Source organism: Bacillus rossius, chromosome 15 (assembly GCF_032445375.1).
Source record: "Bacillus rossius redtenbacheri isolate Brsri chromosome 15, Brsri_v3, whole genome shotgun sequence".
NCBI classification, from domain to species: domain Eukaryota; kingdom Metazoa; phylum Arthropoda; class Insecta; order Phasmatodea; family Bacillidae; genus Bacillus; species Bacillus rossius.
Genome location: NC_086342.1, coordinates 20,989,603 through 21,010,201, shown reverse-complemented (window position 1 = coordinate 21,010,201; position 20,599 = coordinate 20,989,603). Strand labels below are relative to the sequence as shown.

General features: G+C 40.4%; 1 protein-coding gene across 3 annotated transcripts in view; it reads right to left on the bottom strand.

Annotated features, from left to right (window-relative positions):
* Window positions 1-20,599, bottom strand: part of LOC134539346 (serine/threonine-protein kinase 32B-like) — a 209,316-nt gene that overhangs the window by 84,454 nt on the left and 104,263 nt on the right. The window lies entirely within an intron of this gene.

The following is a 20,599-nucleotide window of genomic DNA, read 5'->3' as shown; positions in this document are numbered from 1 at the left end:
CTCCCAGGTACATAGCGATTGTAACAACACCAATCCACAGTGATTCAGTGCGGAAGTAAACGCGTCCTGAGTGGCTCGAGTCAAACAAGGCAACGACTTCTCTCGCAGACGGCCGCCAATCACAAGGAAGAAACCACAGGTGCGGGTATACCTTGTTGCAGTCTAGTAGACGTTCAGATATTTTCGCGAAAAATGCCTGCCCCTATTTATATCTTTAAATATAATAATTATTTTTTTATGTATGAAGCACTTTTAAGTTGTGAAGCACTTCATTACACAAAAAGGTACTTATGTACTAGTCTCAAGGAAGTCATTGTCTAAGGAAATGCAGCTGAGAAACCATGCAGAAGTAAATTACCCAGACTTTATGGTTCACCACAAAAAAAAACCCTGCAGATTTCCCTCACATAATCTAAATAGATCCTCAAATGTAGAAGCTCAGAGAGAAGAGAACTAGGCCATAGCATCATGACTCCTTTAAAACATCGGAAGCCTAAGATTCGCTCATGAATATATATATTTTTTGTGTTGCATGTATGTTTTACTTTAAAAAAAAAATCAAAAGTTTGCACTCCGTTCGCTTTTATGAATGCTCAGTATTAATATTATGCATGGTTACTTTATGTTTTTTAATTAACGATGTTATACATAGGTCCCAATTGGTTAATCACTTATTCAGTTAAAACGTTAAAAGAATTAATTTTTTTTACTTCAATCCTGTCTTTTGTAAAATAAGCGTATGCAGATTCACCGACAACAATATTCGCAATTTGATTCAACTTCGCGAATATTTTAAACATTCGGTTTGATAACGTTAATGTATGTGAGTTAGTAAAAGCAAGTCAGTTTAAATTTCTTTTTCCTCCATTTGAACTTGCATCTTTTAACGAGAGAAATTTGAAAGAAAATATATGAACAAGATCGTGGCAGACAAGTTTAAAGTTCTTTTTAGAAAGAACTCTTTACTTACAGTTAGTCTCCTAATTTTTTCCCTCTTTGATTTCTCGGGAGATTATCTCTTTCTTGAGACTCAAAAAGAAAACGCCCTCTCTCAAGTTTTGTTGACTGTTCTCTGATTTTTCTTTTAATAATCTGCATGACTTGGATGTCGCTGACCTTGGCTTTACGTTCTAATTGCCAAATTCGTCAAACATCAATCAATGTATATTCTTTTCTTTATTCTGATCATTAGCATGTCAGAAAATATTAAATATGTATTTCAATTTAATGAAATATACTTCTCAATACTTTATTTTCTTAATGGAAGAACAACTATTAATTAACGCTCCAAAAAGTTAAACAACAGAGAAATGGTGAAACTGAAAAAAATTTGAAATAAATAAAAGGAAGTTTTTGCTATTCCACATTGTTTTACGCAATTTTCTTGAATTAAAATAGCGATAAGTTAGTACTTCCATTTGCTAAAGTAAGTGTTCAGATTTAGTGAAACAGTGAGACGTTACACTGCGAATATCACTTTCCGTTGCACCTGTAGTGAAATGAATTCATTCCCGGAAATCGAACGTGTTTCGTTGCAGAAACTTCATAATTTTCTAATAAATTAAAAAAAAAACCTTAATACAAATTTCGAATCAAACGGGTTTCATGTAGCAATATAAATTCTTGGAATACGGGAGGTAAGTCTTTCAAGAGTACAACAACTAGAAAAAAATTGAAGCAGAAGTGACGGTATCAAAAAATAAATAATATGAGCGAGTCTTTTAGCACCCGCCAGTGATGTGTAAACACCTAATCTCGGTAAAGTAAATTCATATGTTCTCTTGTTGCTCAAGTTGCAAATAAACTTAAATCACAAAACTCTGACACGAAATTTACCGTAGAATTAAAAAAAAAAAAAAAAAACGAGCATTATAGATATACTGAAAAATAAAATATTCGCTTTTCAAGTAACAAAATTTCTGGACTCGAATAACACACATACTTTCTGCGCTCGCCGCCAGAATTCGTTGTCTGAATCGCAAACGTTGCTTGCCACCATCAACGTTCAGATAGCAACAAGAAACAGACGAAAATTTTAAAATATTAGAAACAGCTTTAATAAAAGCGAAAAAGACTTGAAAAAAAAACCTTTATCCTGAATTTGGACCCGATTTTGGATAAGGATTTTTTTTTAAAAACTGCGCATTTTGTTAAAATTTACTAAACCGTTAATAGTACAAGGTTTCCGCACACTAGAAGTAATACTTCTATGGCATTAATAATATACCAACCCGAAAGATTTTAAAACACATAATATAACACTAAGTATATGTTAGTATGATTTTTTTTGGCTAAACGACTGAAATCAATCTGTAATTTTTCCTGTAAACAAACCTTAACCTTAATGAACTGATTAAACATATTTTATAATATTATAGTATTATGATATTAAAAATAAAAATAAAAAGCTTTCCAATGACGAGCTTTGAACCACGTCAAAAATTCGCCCGTACCTTTACGAGCGCTGTGCTACCTGGCCTATTGGGTGTATGAAGGAGAATATATATTATCATCATTACAATATCAGTTTTCTTACGTATTTTAAAACTTGTGATTACTTTTTAATCGACTATTTTAATTTACCAAATATATTCCAAGGTAGTTTCACTATCATAAAGTTTCATGTGTCACACCAAATGTTTGGCATGTCCCATAATGTTCACAAAACTATTCACGGAATTTATGATGCCACGCGTGACCGCCATCTTGTTGACTTCGGCACCGTGGTTACACATTTCCGTTCCATTCTAGAAATTACTCCTGCCAAATACCGTATACCGAGAGCTAAGATGTTTACACATAAAAAAAAAATAAACACGCTGAAACCAAAATAATTGGCCCAGAAACCTATGAACCTTTTTTTCTCACTACGACAATAGGTATACTACATTCCGGTTTGCCTGAGAAATTTTGGAATCTCTTCAGAGTATGGTAAACCGGGTAGTTTTGTAAACCCTGCGCAAGGTCAGAACGCACAGTTCATACCTGAGAAAATTTAAAATTTTCCATTTTTGGATTCCACAACTAGGCGAGGAATAAAACCTGAGACCTCCGGCCCAGCATCTAGACCACTGGACCAAGCATTTACATCATGCAGAAACAATAATAAATATCGACATGTTTTATCACTTGTGCGCGTGTCAGCCTTCCAAGGAAGAGTATCCTGCAGAGTGTCTCGTGAATAAGTTACCGAGGTGCTCCAGGAAAGTGTTTATGCAGAAGTGCGTGTTTATTCCGGAGGCCCAGCTCCAACGGGAACCCCGGAACTCCAGAAGGTCTAATTCCGTGTGCAGGGTGCGTGAAGCAAGTGGAAACACATTCGCGCTTTCCACGTGTGACGTGTGCAGTGCGCACGTAAGACATCAGGGAGCGAGGGTGTGCAATCTACACTGTGTTAACAATTGAAGTTAAATAAAAACGAACAATTACCTCCCTAGAATAAATTTGTTTTCTTGATCTTTTAATGAAAAGAATAGATTTTATTCTGAGACAAATAACTTATTTGGCATGTTATAATATTGTTTTCAAATTTATATTCGATGTTCAAAGGCTAATTTGTCTTGCTAGTGTGTACTAATAGCGTCTGGTCCAAACTTCTAGGCGGGTTGAACGTCTGGCCCGACCGTCTAGGCGGGATGAACATCTGGCCCGACCGTCTAGGCGGGTTGAACATCTGGCCCAACCATCTAGGCGGTTTGAACATCTCGCCCGACCGTCTAAGCGGGTTGAACATCTGGCCCGACCGTCTAGGCGGGTTGAACATCTGGCCCGACCGTCTAGGCGGGTTGAACGTCTGGCCCGAACGTCTAGGCGGGTTGAACGTCTGGCCCGACCGTCTAGGCGGGTTGAACGTCTAGCCCGACCGTCTAGGCGGGTTAAACATCTGGCCCGACCGTCTAGGCGGGTTGAACGTCTAGTCAGACCGTCTAGGCGGGTTGAACGTCTGGCCCGACCGTCTAGGCGGGTTGAACGTCTGGCCCGACCGTCTAGGCGGGTTGAACGTCTGGCCCGACCGTCTAGGCGGGTTGAACATCTGGCCCGACCGTCTAGGCGGGTTGAACATCTGGCACGACCATCTAGGCGGTTTGAATATCTCGCCCGACCGTCTAAGCGGGTTGAACATCTGGCCCGACCATCTAGGCGGTTTGAACGTCTGGCCCGACCGTCTAGGCGGGATGAACATCTGGCCCGACCGTCTAGGTGGGTTGAACATCTGGCCCGACCATCTAAGCGGTTTGAACATCTCGCCCGACCGTCTAAGCGGGTTGAACATCTGGCCCGACCGTCTAGGCGGGTTGAACATCTGGCCCGACCGTCTAGGCGGGTTGAACGTCTAGCCCGACCGTCTAGGCGGGTTGAACATCTGGCCCGACCGTCTAGGCGGGTTGAACGTCTAGTCAGACCGTCTAGGCGGGTTGAACGTCTGGCCCGACCGTCTAGGCGGGTTGAACGTCTAGCCCAACCGTCTAGGCGGGTTGAACATCTGGCCCGACCGTCTAGGCGGGTTGAACGTCTAGTCAGACCGTCTAGGCGGGTTGAACGTCTGGCCCGACCGTCTAGGCGGGTTGAACGTCTGGCCCGACCGTCTAGGCGGGTTGAACGTCTGGCCCGACCGTCTAGGCGGGTTGAACGTCTGGCCCGACCGTCTAGGCGGGTTGAACATCTGGCCCGACCGTCTAGGCGGGTTGAACGTCTGGCCCGACCATCTAGGCGGGTTGAACGTCTAGCCCGACCGTCTAGGCGGGTTGAACATCTGGCCCGACCGTCTAGGCGGGTTGAACATCTAGTCAGACCGTCTAGGCGGGTTGAACCTCTGGCCCGACCGTCTAGGCGGGCTGAAAATCTGGCCCGACCATCTAGGCGGGTTGAACATCTGGCCCGACCGTCTAGGCGGGTTGAACATCTAGTCAGACCGTCTAGGCGGGTTGAACGTCTGGCCCGACCATCTAGGCGGGTTGAACGTCTAGCCCGACCGTCTAGGCGGGTTGAACATCTGGCCCGACCGTCTAGGCGGGTTGAACATCTAGTCAGACCGTCTAGGCGGGTTGAACCTCTGGCCCGACCGTCTAGGCGGGTTGAAAATCTGGCCCGACCATCTAGGCGGGTTGAACATCTGGCCCGACCGTCTAGGCGGGTTGAACATCTAGTCAGACCGTCTAGGCGGGTTGAACGTCTGGCCCGACCGTCTAGGCGGGTTGAACGTCTGGCCCGACCGTCTAGGCGGGTTGAACGTCTGGCCCGACCGTCTAGGCGGGTTGAACGTCTGGCCCGACCGTCTAGGCGGGTTGAACGTCTGGCCCGACCGTCTAGGCGGGTTGAACATCTGGCCCGACCGTCTAGGCGGGTTGAACGTCTGGCCCGACCGTCTAGGCGGGTTGAACGTCTAGCCCGACCGTCTAGGCGGGTTGAACGTCTGGCTCGACCGTCTAGGCGGGTTGAACGTCTAGTCAGACCGTCTAGGCGGGTTGAACATCTGGCGCGACCGTCTAGGCGGGTTGAATGCACAAAATAACTTCGCTGAGTCTAAGGCCCAGTTTGTGAACCAAGCAAGAAACTCATGAATGCGAGAAACGCGAGACGACTAATTTCAAGTAATGATTTTTTGAGTACCCGTCTTTAAAGCAAGCAAGTTACGAAAGCGCAAGGTAAACAACTTTGAGTTTCAGGCTTGTGTTTCCTTCTTTATATATCTGAAGTGAAGTGCCCTGAAAACTTTTAAAAGACGCAAATGTCAAGTATATAGTAGGCTACAATATTATTCCTATCACACCAATCATTTTTTTACTTATTAAATTATCGCACAGTGAAAGCAAATTAGGTATTTAAATCAAAATATTAATGATTTCACATGTTTTTGTAAAAAATAATTATTTATGGAAAGAATCTCGATGAAAAAATTTTTTCCTGCTGTTTTAAAGTTTCAAGTTGAAGGGTTGGTGATATCCTGTTAGTTTCTTTTATAAAAGTAGTATGTAATAGTATGTCCGGCGCCAAGCGGTGGTGCCGGGTGCCGGGTCAATGACTGATTGCTCTGACGTCACGGCGGCCATCTTGGACTTGAAAATTCTTCAAAATTCCTCAAAAATGACACAAAATGACTCAAAAATTCGCGTTTGATGAAAATTTTCCCGTTTTAGTCCTTAAAAATACCAGCGGCTAGAAATGTCCGTATTGAGGCCTCTGACGTCATCTAGGATTATGACGTCACCGTTGCAATTTCCGTTACGCCCGCCATCTCGAAAGTTTTTATTTATTATCCGATTTTAATAAAAAAATTAATAATTTATAAAAAAATTAATAAAATTTTATTACTTTTTTTTGAAAAACATACCTTTAAGACATGAAGCTCGGAGTACTCGGTTCGAACCCAGTGAGGGCAAAAAAAATGGCGACCGATCCTTCCCTTATGGTGGCTGCTGGCAGAATGACCTCTCAACACTTATGTCAAGGTATATATCGTTGGCTAATATGACGTAATGTCCGCCATTTTGAAAATCTGTAATTATTTTTATGTTAGAAAATCGGGAAAAATTTTAAAAATCATTAATAAAATTAATCAATCGAATTGAATAATAAAAAATTAATAAAATATTATTTAAAACCACTATTGCACTTAGCATTACGGTAGCCATCTTGGATTATATAAATGTTGCATGTTTCGTTACGCCCATCATCTTGGTTGAGTACGATGTCATCGTTACACTTTATGTTACGACCGCCTTATTGGATCCTATAAATGTTTCATGTTTCGTTACGGCCGCCATATTGAAAATCCGTAATTTCAATGCTAGAAATTATGAAAAAATTCCAAAAAATATTTAAAAAATTGCCTACTTCAAATTTTTAGTTATTTAAACGATTTCGGCCCTCGGTTCGATTTCCGGCGAGAGTAAACCAGTAATTTATTACTGTATTTTAAAAATTCTCAATAAAAAGTAATAAAAAAATCTTACACCACACCCGACATTTTGAATTGTCACCACTGTATCAATTATAGTTATGGACGCCATCTTGAAAACTTTGATTTATTATCCGATTTTAATGAAAAAAAGTTCAAAATGCATCAAAAAATTAACTTATTAGAATACTGATTGATTGGATCGATTCCCGTTCTTGGTTCGAAACCGGTAACAGCAAAAAATAAAAAAAACAACAGATCCTTCCTTCAGATCCTTCAGCAAAAGAGAAATTAGAACCTTGTTTGATGTTGGTTTAAAAGTGGAAGTGAAATTTTTTTTTGGAAGATCTTTAAGTGTGTCCGAGCCAGATAGAGTGTTTAGAATTTTTTTTAAAAGCTACGCTATTAATGTTTGTGTGTCTTAAATATATATTTTTATACAGTGTTATGGGATTACCAATATAACATTGCACTGAGTTAACACACACAAATACTCTATTTTTTGCTACTAGAAAATATTTAAAATATTTTCAAATAAATAAAGCATTTTTTCAACATCCTTCACATACATATTTTCGTTATGAGTGATAGTCATATGCAATAATTTAAAAAAAATCTGGCCAAATTCTATGAATTAATGTTGCGGAAAATCCTTTTTAACCCGAACATGGCCTCTTTTTGACGTGTAAAATTCTTAGCTCTCCGTAAACATCATTTTTGAGGAGTAATTTCAAGAAAATATACGGACGTCAACGAAAGGAAATGTGTCACAAAGATAGCGGTCCCACGTGTAGCAACATAAACACGTATATGATCACTTTCGTAAACATTAAGGGAAAAAAAACGTATTGGTATGCAAAATGAAACTATATAACAGTGAAACTACCCCGGAATATATCTGGTTAACTGAAGTAGTGAAAGAAAAAACAATTCACTCGTTTAAAAAATTTAAGAAAACTGAAATTAGAGTAATTAACTCCTTCTGACTTCCCAATAGGCTACCGCTAAGTAGAACAGCGGTACATTGAGTGCTTACTGAGCACAAAGGGGTTGGTTCTAAATCTAATCACTGGGATTTTAAAAAATTAATAACATAATATAATAATGTTGAACCACACACGTGCCTTTATTTGAATAGTTAAACAAATTAACCAAGGCATTTCAAGTAGATTTCCTTGAAAACATATGACTATTAGACTGCCTAGTGTTATGTTGGACACTGCAACTCAAATGTTCATATTACACTTAAATTAATAGTTCAGCGAAATATAATATATCTTTTAAACATTGATAATCATAGAAGGTAAAGTTACTGTCGCTCAGTCTGGTAAAACACAAGAGGTGACAAACAAGGCCTCTGGACTTGGATGTTGTAATGTGTGTATTCTATTTCACTGTCATTATTTGAAATTAATGAGTTTTCAGTTCGATTTTTCAATGTTTTTTTTTCTCTTCCAAATGAACATACTTCTAACGTACCTCGAAACATGATAGTCTCAGTAAATTGTGTACACAAAATGGCCTACCTTTGCGGCCGCTGTGCTGTTCCAGTGATTATTTCACACGTAGATCACTTACTTTTGATCTCACGCACAAAAAAATTAGTAAAAAAGGTCACCACAACATCTATGCACAGTGAAAGTCACTAATTGTGCATTTGCACGACGATTTTGCACAGTTTTTAATCTCTTGAAAATACACCTACATGTGGAATGCCGTTGAAGATACTCTCCTGTCCAGGTATTCTAAATCCCATTATGCAACGGGCCGGACGTTTCTAATGCCCCATTGTTTGATATTTGGAACCCCGCGCTTCCGAGGTCGCAGCCAATCACTTCACGCCATCCAGAAAGCCCGCCAGAGAACAAAACGGTCTATTAAAAATAAACCAGACGTAAAATAAATACGCCGAAAGCCATTTCTGGCTTTAAATTCACATGAAAATAGTTTCAAAACAAAACATCGCTACATATTAGCGTGATTTCCAAAGTAAACGAACATTCGGTGTATTACTGGTGGCTAAGCGACGGAGTTTCCCAAGTACATAAACACAGCTTGAAAGGTCACTACAATCCTGTACTAGTACACCTAACTTAGGCGGAAAAATAAGCTATATAAGTAGCTATTTATTTAGCATATTATATTCACATATTTTACGAGAGTGATGCACAGGGGATGTTCGAAAATATATAAATATATACTTATTACATTTATATACAGTTCTTACCCTCTACTTTCTCCTACATTTTTTGAGCTAAAGGTCATTGGATGTCATAAAATATGTCCATCTAGTCAATCACATATTTTAATCTAACATCATCACCTACTCCTTCCTCAGTCAGCGCGTCCAAGTACAACTACTACTTTGTCTAACAGATAAAAAAAAACACGTATGCGAATCTTTTAGTACTCGCCAGAGATCTGTAACATAAAACCTCCGTAACGAGCAAATTATTGGAGTAGCAGGCACTAGACAACGTCATCTGACCGAAATTTTCGATCTAATGCTTTTTTGTCTAGTGCCTTTCGGTCTAGTGCCATTCGGTCAACTATTAGTTACCAGCGAGATAAATTTTCAAGTATTCGGTCTAGTGACTTTCGGTCAAAAACTTTCGGTCAAATGACTTTTCGGTCTAGGGCCTTTCGGTTAAATGACTTTCGGTCTAGTGATTTTCTGTCTATTGCCTTTCGGTCTAGTGCCTTTCGGTAAGATGACTTTTGGTCTAGTGCCTTCCGGTCTAGAGATTTTCGGCCTACTGCCGCTTCCCCGAGGCGATGACTGATCAGAGCGTATCGAAAAGTGCGAACGCTCAGGAGTGGGGCACCAAATGTCGGAGATGGGGAGGGAGGAGGCGGGAAATCACGAATGAAGTAGAGAGCCAGACAACTGTTAAAGACTCTTTGCAGAGCTTTTCGTCGCCATGTTCATTACAAAAGTTGTTAACCTCCAGCGCGACTTTATTTTTATTTTTTTCGTTTTATCATTCAAAGTGAATTACTGAAATGTGAAGTTCCACTTTTAACGCACGTGGCAGCCACACGCCCGTATTTTTTTTTTTTAAATTTAATTTACCAAAGACAGAAGTTTCCACAAAAGCCATCACCTCCGGAGCTACCGACTACTTGACCTGTTTCGACTGGCGGTACGGAAATCACGAAGCAGCGCAGTGGTCCGGAGTTGGTGTACGTGCGGGTATTCATTCCTGACGGAGTGGTGGTGTTGTGTCGCGGCGTGATTAATTGCTTTGTGGAGCAGGAGCAGTCGGAGCTGGAGAGCCGCCACGTGAGAGAGAGAGAGAGAGAGAGAGAGAGAGAGAGAGAGAGAGAGAGAGAGAGAGAGAACACGCAGTTGTGCGCGACGGCAAGGGTGCTTGGAAAACAACGCGCTGAGCTAATGAGAGGTTGCCGACGGGCGGGAAGGTCGTCGTGAAAGCTGTGCCCATTTTGTTTTACACACACAAACACACACACACACAAACAGAAAATCTGAACTTTATAAACTTTACACAATATGAAAAGTTCCCCAACTAGATACGAGTGTGGTTCCAAATAAAACGCATCCTCCATTCGAGCATGTGCGAGAACTTGACGTGGTTCTTGTGACGCTGTGAGCAGGTATTTAGTAGACACCGAGGAGTTGAGTCAGAGGCTGTGTTGCAGTTGACTCGTCCGCTGCGATGGTGGCGTCACAAACGCGCGACCAATCACGTTCGACACATCTACGACCTCAGCGCGGACCAAAATGGCCGATTAGAAATAATTTTCTGTTTCTGTTGCTTCCCGGGCGCGGCGCTGCTGAATTGCATATCAGAATTTTGATTTATAAATATGGTTAAACTGGTGCACTGATAATTATGTTAGTATTATTTTCTTAAAGGTTAGGTTTACTAAGAGAAATATCTTAAATGTGTTTACGCACAGTGAATTTTTACAATTGAATAAAAATAATTACCGTCTCAACAAATATTTATTTAAAAAAAATAACCAGCGATCATTAATGCCTAACGTACGTATGTTTGGTGTGTATGAAACAGCAAGAAACGTTTTATATACAATTTTATTTTTTTGTTTGCCACGCGGGTAAAAACTGAATGTTCATAGTAACGCGATGTTTTGCTGTCGCGTTGCCATCATTAGGTTGCACCGTTTGCTGTGATTGCAGCATCATAGATAATGCGGCTCAGTGTACAAATTTACGATAACTCAACACGAGCCATCCAGAACAAGACTCGCGTCGCATGCTGACCTCCGGCATCGTGTCGGTTCTCGATAATGCACAGTGCTATTAGACGCACCCAATAACTCATGCAGCAGTTTCGTTGGGATTATTTTGATCATCCTCCCTTCCCTGTAGCCCAGATTTGACACCCAGTGATAACCAATTAGCTCTTCGGGCACATGAACAGTCAAGGGCGGACTAACAGTCTGGGTCGCACTAGGCCTGTTAGTACCACCTGCCCCTTAAGTTGCCGAACAGATATCGCACAGATTGGCCACCCCTAAAGTGACCACCCCTAATATCCTAGCCTCCTATAATAGCCGGCCGCCACTAATTGCTGCTGCCTCTAATAGCTGACCGCCACTAATACCTAGCCACCCCTAATAGCTGTCCCCACTAAGAGCTGGCCGCTTCTAATGGCTGGCCGCCCCCAATGGCCAGCCGCCCCTAACAGCTGGCCGCCTTAGATATGGGCCTAGTCGACCTTACGGCAAGTCCGCCACTTTGAACAGTGTCCTAAGTGGTACCTCTTCCGATGATAAAAATGATTTGCTTGACGCTGCTACGGAGTGCGTTCATTCCCAGGTGGCAGATTTTTATAGAGAAAGCTGTTTAAAAAACTTTTTAAACGTTATGAAAAGTTCCCAAACGTGTATGACGATTATGTTAAAAAGTACAGTTGTATAATTTCAATTTTTGAATATAAGAAATTATTTTGTCATTAATCAACAATATGATTTTTTTAATTAGGCTAATATGTTGATACCTAGGAAGTATTGTGGATAAAAATTAATTACTTCTAATTATTTTTCTGACAGCAAAACTACCAATTTTCTTTAAAGTATAACTTTTTTTTGACACAACAAAAGTAGTTCGCAGGATTTCGTGTTTATTTTCAGTACGATTGTACACTGTTGACTATTGCAGTAAATTTGTGCAATGTTCAAATAATAAGTACCTTACACAAGCAGAAGGTTTTTCATAGTCCCAGATAACTGTACATTCGTAAAAAAAACCGCCGCCAGATTCCGAATACCGAGATTTGTATTCCGTTATATCAAGGCGAAAACGCTCGTGGTTGGGAGAATTATATTTTTTTTCTGCAGTAGACCTAAATAATTGTGACGGCTTTGTTAATAATACAAGATAATTATGGGGGTTCACGTTTGAAGCAAGTAAACTGAGTAACATCAAAATTATGAAGATCTCCGTAAATTTTCAAATACCCGAGGATAATTTGCATTTCGCGTTATTCGTAAATTTCAGGTGAAAAAAATTTTAACATTGGGATGCCAGGTGATAAATTACTTCCGGATGCGGCCGAAGCGCAGACCTATAACCCTTTTATATTTTAACTAATCAAAATGGTAAAATTAATTAACAGTTCTTTAAATGATTCTAGCAACGGATAAGATTAAATTGTCATGTTATGTCATGTTATGTAGTTTTATGTCATGTCGTGTTGTGTCATGTCATGTTATCTTGTGTTAGTGCATGTAGTGTTATGTCGTGTTATGAGGTATTATTTCGTGTTGTCGTGTTATGTCTCGAATATAATTACACTGTATCATCAGCGCAGTGTGAAAGCAATTTTTAATATTTAGAATTCTCACGAACTAAATATTCGTCATATGCGTCACCAACTGCAAGGCTATTTAGTTTACATACATGTACCTCTCACGCCTTGCGTTAATTCCTGATAAGTAAAAGGAAAACCCTGGGGTTGAAATTAAAAAGGCCTATCATGTTATCGTGTCGAACTCCTTATACTCTCAGATGAGCTTATGAAGTTTATAAGTTTACCTCTTGAAGCTCCTGTTTTTAATTACCAAGATTAAAATTTTTTTTAATGAGTTAACTCAAGATGCGATGCAAAACTCCAAACCAAAATCAGCTAAAATAATTACCAAATTCTGGAAACGACTAGCGAACGTTGGCTTGAGAGTAATATAATTTTTTATTTACTTATTTTGTAAATAGTTAAATGGTAAAATTTCTCCCCAAGTAAATTATTTTTAGTGACATTTTCAAAAACTTGATGTGTGAGATGTCAGAACAAGCCCATTACCAAATTGTTCATGTGGTGTCCAGAGGACCCCAAATATGTTATTAAAGTAGAAAAAATTGTATAATTAGGACTTCGTTAGTAGGGAGAGCGTGCCGACTCTGGAACATAGGCGAGGGGGGAGCGGGGTAATCCGGGGATTATCCCATTTTTTATGGTTTTTTACGCATTTTTTATGGTTTTTTATGTGCAAATCCAGTTTTTTATGCGCTAATCCAGTGGCTAATCCGCTAATCCGCAAATCCGCAAATCCGCAAATCTCAAATTCGCTAATCCGCTAATCCGCTAATCCGCAAATTCGCAAATTCGCAAATCTCAAATTCGCAAATCCGCAAATCCGCAAATCCGCAAATCCGCCATTTTGTATTTCTAGAAATTTCCACCAACTTCGAATCGTGACGTCATGATTCTGTGTCGTCTGCTGGAGGCCGCCATCTTGATTTCTTCTGGCCGCCATCTTGTTTCGTCTGCTGGAGGCCGCCATCTTGATTTTTCCTGGCCGCCATCTTGTTTCGTCTGCTGGAGGCCGCCATCTTGATTTTTCCTGGTCGCCATCTTGTTTCGGCTGCTGGAGGCCGCCATCTTGTGTGACGTCATATAGTTCTGTTGGTCGCCACCAGGTAGCAGCAGGTATTATTTTATTTTAACTAAAATATTTTCAGTGCCGAGGCTGGGATTCGATCCATGGGACGTGAAAACGTCCAGGATGTCGTGGTTACGAGGCGGACGCCTTGACCACTAGACCACGAGACCAATTGGAATATGGTGGAATAAATAATCTATATATGCTACGTACTGACGGCAAGTTTATGATAAATGGGGGAGGGTGTTTTTGCCTTCCTTAATGCATACCTAAGGCGCCACATTTGAAATTAAAATTATTATACAGCCGCCATCTTTAATTCCAGCACAGACTACCAGATGGCGCCAAATTCAAAAATTAGTTGCCAGAGGCGCCGCCATCTTGGTTCTCAAGTTGGCTGGTAGATGTCGCTAGTATCGCGCGCCAAATTCAAAAATTAGTTGTCAGAGGCGCCGCCATCTTGGTTCTCAAGTTGGCTGGTAGATGTCGCTAGTATCGCGCGGCAAATTCAAAAATGAGTTGCCAGAGGCGCCGCCATCTTGATTCTCAAGTTGGCTACCAGAGTGTGCCACCGTCGCCATCTTAATTCATATTTCAGATGCCAGGGCACAGCACCATTCGATACATCGAATGCTAATCGATATATTTACTTTTATTTCATATTTCAGCTGCCAGGACGCAGCACCATTCGATAGGTCGAATGCTAATAGATATATTTACTTTTATTTCATATTTCAGCTGCCAGGGCACAGCACCATTCGATAGATCGAATGCTAATCGATATATTTACTTATATTTCATATTTCAGCTGCCAGGGCGCAGCACCATTCGATAGGTCGAATGCTAATCGATATATTTAGTAACAAGTGTTGCTACCAGAGGGCGCAATATTTAAATTTAAAAAAATATTACAACCTTTAAACAATTCTCCGCCATATTGGATTCAACAGCCCCACCATCTTGGAAGCACATGATACACCCAAGGACTCGTTCCAATACATGCACAGAGTGCACCGAAAAGATTGTTCCCTTACATGCACAGAGTGCACCATATTGAATGATCATGATATGTGTTCCTTTATATGCATCAGAAGCAGGCATAAGAAATATTTTCTTATAGGCATAATTTAGTGTTAGCTTTCCTGTAATGCATTTAATAATAGTGTAAGCTCATTATTATTATTTAGTGATAGTGAATTTATAACTATGATGTGTAGTCTCATTCTCTTCATCTCGACGTGGCGGAAGATTCTCTGGAGTGTAAGCTGAAAAAAAATAAATAAATAAAAACTTGTGTTTGAATTTATAGTGGTATGCTGCTTTCCACATCACCTTAGAGACTATGTCTCAGGAGGTACAGCATTAGATGCGTTAACTCCTTTTTTTTATACATGGCGAGTTTCCCCGAGAGGCCTATTTTCCATGTTTAACAAGGGCGCAAGCATTATGCTTCACCGTCACTCTCTCCGAAGCCGCTGTCCACTCCATCATCTGGCTCCACTTGCTCTTGAGCCTCCATTACAGCTTCAAAGCATGCTATAATACCGTTGTAAAGGTATGTTAGAAACTCGTATTCCTCTGGAAATGCAGCGAACAAATTGATCGCGGAGACCTCTAGATGGTGTACTATCGCATCTATATTCATGCCGATGCAAGCATGAAGCGCATATTCAATGCAATCGCGCATTTCCTCAAAAGCAGCCATGTTCATTATGGAATTGTCAGAGACAGAATGAAGACTATAGTTGACCTGGTCTTGACGGAAAGATGACATGCAACCCCGATGTCGCGCTACACATTCCAATGAGGCGCCCAGCGCGGGCTGACGTCACAGCTTGTTGATCCCAAGCTGCAGAGTGCTGGGTCGTGTTCAGGAAGTAGTCCACACATTATAAATACATTGCAGGAATAGAATCTCAACAACAGCCCACACAAACGATTCCATAGAATATGCTTCGATTGAGAACAAGCAATAAGGTAAAATAAAATGTGTATATGTAATCTTAAACTCCCATATCCTTTCTCTTTACCCATGTCCTCACGGTATCGGGAAACCCCTTCCAAGACACCTGGAATCTTTCACCACGCTTTCGATGAATTTTATTTACCAAGTATGTATTAGGGTATTTTGTAATTTGAATTTCTGAAGCATAAAAAACACCTTGTATTTTATTTCCATCCATATCACTCAAGTTATACACACGCGGAAAGCTGGACCTCATAGCTGTTACTTTAAACACTTCGTGAGACCAATTCGGTGTAAACCCCTTTTCAAAAACTTTCTTGTTTCGTGACACGCGTACATGATCCCCCACACGAGCCTTAGGTTTTCTAGGGTCAATTGTCTTTACATATTTGTAAACACTTTGTAGCAAAGAGTCATCCTTTACTTGATTCGGAGCCATGCCAATGGTGCGGTGGAATCTGTTATTGTAGACATGTAGAACTTGTGGTAAAATTTTAAGCCACTTATAATTTCCTTGAGCTGAAAACTCGCGAAAAAGCAGCGATTTTAGAGATCTATTAAACCGCTCTACCACACTTGCTTTAATCTCACTGTGAGTGGAATAATGATTAATATTTTTTCTTTTCATAAGAGCTCTGAAAGTTGAGTTATAAAATTCTGTTCCTGCATCACTTTGAATACTTTTAAAACTTCCTGCTAATTTCAAAATACTTCTCATGGCAGCAGTAACCATCACACCTGTCTTTTGTTTAACTGGAACTGCATAAGCACGTTTGCTGTACACATCTATGGCAGTCAGGATGTACTTGTAACCACTGTTCACTTTACTGTATGGTATCATTTCTACCAAATCAATCTGTAGTAAATCATGGAGTCCATATGTTAAAACCTTTCTGCGAGGAAATATAATACGTTTGCCTCGGTGAAGCTCGTATGCAATCCCACGCTGTGCGTCGCTCATTTTGCAATGTATCCTGATTCTTGTAACTCTTCAAGTATCGAAAGGATTTCGTTATTGTGTCCGGTGTGGCCAGAAGCCTGCGAGGCCATTAACAACCTGAGTCGATCTACTATCTCATTCGGATCATTCCAATAAATGAACTCTCGTTTACGACCTAAATCCAATGTTTTATGTAACAATCCACTTCCTCGTTGCTGCGAACCAATATGTGGAAACAGTTGCTTAATGATATCAAATTTCGCATGTGACGTGCTTTTATAGAGATTTGTTGCAGGATCATTCTTTTTAAAATAAGCATTTGTAAGCTCTAGTAGATTACCATATTGTTTAAGGGCCGATTCCGAGTACGTATGCGGCTCTCTGCGAAATAAAAGTTCAAATAAACCAGGAGCAGGTTGTATTAGTTCATCTTTAACGCGAATCATATTGTTATCGTGAAAAAATACTTCCGTGTCCCCTAAAAACCAGCGGTTATGTCGTTTAGATACACCATAGGTTCCATCACCAGAGCGAAGGTTGTAGCTCTGCAAATAAGACTGCACTCCACCTAAAGAATCATCATATGGAACACCGTGATGTTTTAAAGGAATAGCGTTCGAGTCATCACTGTCGCTTGATTCTAAATATTGTTTCACAGTAGCTTCTTCCGCAGAATCCTGCTTCACAGTATCGATAGACTGTGCGAGCGATGTAGTAGGTCCAAGTTTATCCAAACGTGAATTAACAGACTTGAATATTTCTTCATTAATTGCATCCCTCTCCAAACGAGCTCGTTTGGCAAGTAGATACTTTGCACGAACATTTTCTATGACGCGCTCCAACTTACTAGCCTCAAGAGCCATGACTGCAGAGTTAGCGATAGCATATCACCCTTTTATATACAACTAACATCAATACGTGAGTGATCTAGGCATGTCTAGAGCTTGATGGTTTTGGAGGTGCTGGTTTTGGAGGTGCTGGTTTTGGAGGTGCTGGTTTTGGAGGTGTTGGTTTTGGAGGTGCTGGTTTTGAAGATGCTGTTTTTGCAGGTGCTGGTTTTGGAGGTGAAGGTTTCTTAGACAACACACCGCGAGAATATTCATCAGGAGTAATCGTCAAAACACCAACAGTGCGATTCATTTGTGAAAGCTGTTGTACAATTCCAGCATTAATTTTCAATACCATCTCAACCATGTTAGCATTTAGTGCTTCATTTAGTTCCTCTATAAATGTTTGTGCGAATAAATCTAACCTGCTCTCCAACGAGGTGCACATATCACCCAACTTTGTCGACACACCTGAAAGACTTTCATTTAATTGAGCAATTAAATGCTGTTCTTTAGCCTCCATATTGCGCAAGAACTCCATAATCCCCACTTGCACATCTCTTGTTACAGTAAGTGATCTGTTGATATCTGTAACTTGTCGTGTCATACCATCAGTCATCGAATGCAAAGCATGTGTAAAAGCCCCGCTTACTGCGTCAACATACTTCTTATTAGCAGCATCACCATCTTGTTTAGGATCACCAACTCTCTTCAAATGTTTCCAGCTTAAGTCGCAGTCCCCTTCACGAGTAAACGTCATGCATGAGTCGTGCGATCGTTTAAGACCACCACCACCGAACTTTGACATCATGATTCATGAACCTATCACAATAAACTGATCAAAACCACATCTGTAACGCCCTTTATGTAGAGGAAAATCTTTAGCTATCACAATGAAACCATGCTCATTAGGACTGTTCCAACAGTGACCGCAAAGAGTTTTAAATCTCTCAAAGCTCATATCTGTACCGACATGGTCGGAAAACACATGTTTTAGATTAAGATCGTCCATTTTAAACAAAATTATTAGATTACAATTATCTCGCACTAATTGCTTTCGGGTTTGGGTATAAGTTTGTACCAAGTAGAAACAGTCGATCTTGTGGTGTCGCCCCATAGAATAATACTTTTGAACAATGCTTTGTTTATCACAAGCAACATCATCGAAGATTAGCACAGAGTTGGGGAGGGCTTGACTGGGGTCTAAAACATCAGCATTTTCTCGAAATTTAAAAAATTTCACTCCCCCGACATTTTCCAGCACATGGGCTAAACGTTGATATTTTGGTTGTTCTAGGGACTTGCTATATAAATACACATTCTCAAAACGTATCCCATTGGGGTGTTCTAGAAGTGAAAGAATAAGACAAGTTTTGCCAGAATTCGAAGGACCTGACACTATACACCGTATGGTATTTGGTAACAGAGATCCATGACGTTCTTCAGTTTTACTAAACACATCATCATCAATTAGTGAAATTGGTAAAGCGAGCTGTTGTTGAACAACCTCCATTCTTAATACTAAACCTAAACACTATAAAACAGTCATCCTTATAGTGAAACCACTCAGTGTCTTGATATGTCTTGTATGAGACGGAAGAGAGGTTCAGGCTTAGTTAATTCTGTTATAAATAAGCTACCATTCGAGGCACATCTTCCGGGCTACAATTTCTGTGGACCTGGCACGAGACTAGCCGAGAGACTAGCAAGAGGTGATCGTGGTGTGAATGCACTAGACGAGGCGTGTCGTCTTCACGATATTGTGTATGCGAATAGTAATAACTTGGCTGAAAGACATAAAGCGGATAAAATATTAGCTGACACGGCCGAGAAGATTAGAAAGTCTCCCGAAACTAAATTTGGACAGAGAGTATCCGCGTGGACCGTTAACAAGATTATGAGAGTGAAACGTAAGCTTGGTGCAGGTTTAAGATTTTCATCATCATCAAAGAAGAGAAACCGTAAATCTGTTAGGAAAGCCCTGGGGAAGAAGGGTGGTCTATTACCATTTATATTTCCAGCACTCGCTGCATTAGGCAGCTTAATTGGTGGAGCTGCGGGTGTTGCTAAAACTGTTTCCGATGTCCGGAGTCAGGCACGTATGCAAGCGATAGCACGTGCAGCAAAAAACGGTTCAGGACTTTATCTACGCCCCTACCCACAGTCGGGTGGTGGGGGAAAGCGAAGAGGAAGAAGAAGAAAGAAAAATCGCGGGAGCAGGAAGCGATAATCAAAAACTTACCAAAGCGAGCTCTTACAAACCTCGAGTTAATGAAGGCGATAAAAGAATTGAAAATACCATACTTTAGACAAATATACATGCGCGATTCGCTACCTAAGAAACCATTGCGTAATGAAAGTGCTATTTTGAATCTAGACTCATCCAAAGGACCGGGAACGCATTGGACTGCTTATGTCAAGACCGGTCCTAACGTTGAATATTACGATAGCTTCGGAGACTTGCCTCCACCAGTGGAACTGATACGATATTTAAACAAGTGCAACATAACCTATAATTATGACAGGCAACAAAAGTTGCATTCATGGAATTGCGGTCACTTATGCTTAAGATTTTTAGTATCAATAACGCATATGCGACAGAGTGTTTATAGAGAGACCACACACAACGCGAGACGCAGTGTAAACTAGACAAAATGTCAATAACATTAATTTTAACTGGGAAGAGCTCGATTATGAGAACCTACTACTTCCCTCCCTTGCAATTGGATGGAGAGTGGACAATGGCATTGATCGATCTGACAACATATAACTCGATACCGAACATTGATGAAAATAATCAAGTTTTTCGATACATCGCAAACAATGAACATCATGAAATGAAATTACCAACAGGTGCATATGAAATAAGTGACATGGAAGCTTACATAAAACAGAACCTACCTGCAGATTCAACATTTCTATTACGAGGCAACCCCAACACCTTACAGTGCATAATGTTCAGCAACAATATACATGTGGATTTTAGTGGAAAAAATACATTAGGTGAAATGCTTGGATTTTCTTCTCAAGTATACAAAGCAGGTGAGCTGCATGAATCGACAAATCCTGTAAATATATTCCCCGTGAATGTTATACGAATT